Source organism: Carlito syrichta, unplaced genomic scaffold (genome assembly GCF_000164805.1).
Source record: "Carlito syrichta isolate Samal-C Ts95f unplaced genomic scaffold, Tarsius_syrichta-2.0.1 Scaffold316032, whole genome shotgun sequence".
Taxonomy (NCBI): Eukaryota; Metazoa; Chordata; class Mammalia; order Primates; family Tarsiidae; genus Carlito; species Carlito syrichta.
The window spans coordinates 153825-157186 of NW_007260128.1; positions in this window are offsets into that span (position 1 = coordinate 153825).

Genomic DNA, 3362 nt, shown 5'->3' on the forward strand with positions numbered 1-3362 from the left:
GAACTCTCATGGATGGAATTAGTGACCTTGGAGAAGAGGCCCACAGGAGCTTGTTTGCCACTTCCATGTAAGGACATAGTGAAAAGAGGTTTATGAGCCAGACGGCAGGCCCACACCAGACACTGAGTCTGCTTTGATCTTGGACCTCCAGCCTCCGGAACTATGAGAAATGAATTTCCATTGTTTATAGACCCGTATGGTTGTCTTAGTCTGTTTGTTGTTATAAAGGAATACCTGAGGCTGGGTAATTTATAAAGAAAAGAGGTTTATTTGGCTCATGGTTCTGGAGGCTGGACAAGAAGCATGACACCAGCATCTGCTTCTGATGAGGACTTTAGGCTTCTTCCTCTCATGGCAGAAGGTAAAGTGAAGCCAGTATGTGTAGAGATCATGTGATGAGAGAGGAAGCAAGGTGGTGGTGGTGGTGGGGAGAGAAACAGGTTAGTCTTTTTTTTTTTTTTTTAACAATCAGCTCCAGTGGGAACAAATAGAGTGAGAACTCCATCACCCTCCTTCCCTAGGAAGAGCATTAATCTATTCATGAAGGATCTGCCTCCATGACCCAAATACCTCCCATTAGTCTCCAACATTGGGGATCAAATTTCAACATGCAATTGGAGGAGTTAAATAGGCCAAACTATAGCAATGGTATTTTGTTATAGCAGCCTGAATGAATTAAGACAAGCTGCTATATAAATGTTCACTGGGGCATTATTCATTTATTTAGAAAAAATTATTAACTCTATATCAGGTAGTATCTTCAGCATATGAAAATTAAGATAAAAGAATCATGTATTGACCTTCATACTTGACTCAGCCTAGCAAGGAGGAGAAAGCTGAACAAAATTTTCCTATGTTCAGTTGTGAAGAAGTAGAAATTACTCAGAGAGCTAGAAAAAGATAGCTATTCCAGGCAGAGAGAAGAAAATATGAAAAATGGAGACATGAGAATGAACGCTTGGGAAATGAAAGTATAACTATTATACATTACAGAGTGTGTCAAGCACAGTGGAAGAGAAAGGACAAGATAGCGGGGTAGGGGCCAGGTGATGGCTGGTTTTGTGTGCCACACTAAAGATTTAAGACTTTAACCAGATGTGATGGAGGAGGTTTGAAGAATTTTAGGGAGAGCTTATAATGCTGATGAACTCTTAGTGCTAAAAGATTTTCTGTACTTTCCCTTCTTTGCTGATATTCTCATGGTACTTAGAGCATTCAAAGATGATGTGAATGTTAGCTCAACAGGATGGTAGTCCACACATCTATAAGACATTCTTGCAGATTAGGTCAGAGCAAATTCTGCATGTTTCGATAGTCTACTATTCAGGGTAAGAATGTACATTAACCATTTTAAAAAATGGGGAAAAAGAACCAGAATGAACCTCAGAGTGTACCTGGTATAAGTGCTCAATGTGCTTGAGGAATGGAATTGCCCAAGAAACTGTCAACCAGACCAATGTGCAATGAAGTACCCTTCCTTTGACAATCTACCTTTGAAAGTGCATCTGCAATTATATCATAATAGCTAAGCAGATACATTTGATCATGATTTAATGCTTTGTTCATACCATCCACTGCTCCTATATTTGTAAGTAAATATTTAAATGGGTACATTTTCTGAAAAAAATATTTTTTTTTTTAGGTGAAGTCTCACTCTGTCACCTAGGCTATTAAATAACTAGCCAGGCTGAGTCAAGTATGAAGGCACACTCATGGCCACCACAGCCTCTCCATGCTGGGCTCAGGTGATCCTGCTTCAGTCTTCTAGCTGGAACTACAGATGTGTGCCATCACACCTGGCTAATTTTTTGATTTATTGTAGAGACCAGGTCTCACCAAGTTGCTCAGGCTGGTCTCAAACCCTTGGGTTCAGGCAATCCTTTTGCCTCTGCCTCCCAAAGTGCTGGAATTATAGGAGGAGTGAATCACTGTGCTGTACCTGAAAATATTTTGGAAAAAAAATTCCCTTTTGATTGTATAAAGTGGAAAATTTTTGTTGAATTTTATTCAGTTAAATACTGATTAAGAAAGACAAAATTAGAGCTTTTCTTCATTCTTTCTGATAGTGTATAAAAGATGGTTGATGTATGTGCATCTTAGATAGATGAGATTGCAAACATGTCACTGCTATGCTCAAGGCAAGTTGGGTAAACCAGCTGGGCAGACGAGGGCTCACTATTTAACATGATAAGGAAGAAGGCAATGCTTTTCTGCACATTCTGTGAGAACAAAAATGACATGATTCCCCAAAGATATAACTGCGCTTAGCTTTGGCAGGCTGTGGCATGCCTAATGGGTATCATTTTAACATTATTTCTGCAGAAGTGAAAATATTGAAGCAGAATCAGAGATTTTGGTTAAGGCATACATGCACAACCTGCAAAATTCCTTATTGTTTTGGGGGTTTATCAGTAGTTAATGTTTGGCAGAAATTTTTTACTGCCAGTTGACCTGGCTTAAAAGTGAATCTTTGTTAGGTAAAATGTTATATATCATAGTAGCCCAGTCCTTATTACTATGATAACATTGTCTTTAATAATTTGTCATGCTTGCTAAAACTTGGACAGATATTGACATGCTTCTATGCCTAAAACCCCTCTTAAATGCTACCTTCTTGGTAAAGACTTCTGATTCTTCCTGCCTTCTCATTTGTATAGATCTTTGTAAAAACTAAACATTTTTTTAATGAATTATGTTACTGTCCAAGTTATACATATATTTTAAAAATTTTGACTGTAGATATAATTCACTACCACAAATTCTCCCCTTTTAAAGTGTGCATTTCAATGGTTTTTAGTATTTTCACAAAGTTGTGCAATCATCACCACTATCTGATTCCAGAACATTTTCATCAACCCACAAAGAAACCCAGTACTCATTAGACTAATCTACTTTCTGCCTCTTTGGATTTGCCTATTTTGAACATTTCATATAAATGGAAGTGTACAAAATGTGACCTTTTGTGAATGACTTCTTTTATTTAGCATAATGTTTTCAAAGTTCATCATGTTGTAGTGTATTCTTTATTCCATTTTATTGTAGAATATTTCATTGTTTAAATATTTCAGGTTTTTTAAAATCTACTCATCAGTTGATGTATATGAAGGTAGTTTGGACTTTTTGGCAATTATAAATAATGCTGCTATAAACATTCACATACAAGTTTTTGTGTAGAACAGGTTATACATTGAAACATTTATTAAAATTAACATTACAAATTTTTTTAACTTTAAAAAAATTTTTATTGTAAAGATGTGGGGTACAAATCAGGGTTAGGTATACAAACATTGATCATGCAGGTACCCCTGTTAATGAAGTATGCCCCTTCCTCCCCTAGCAGTTTCCCTCAACTGCCAATTCAC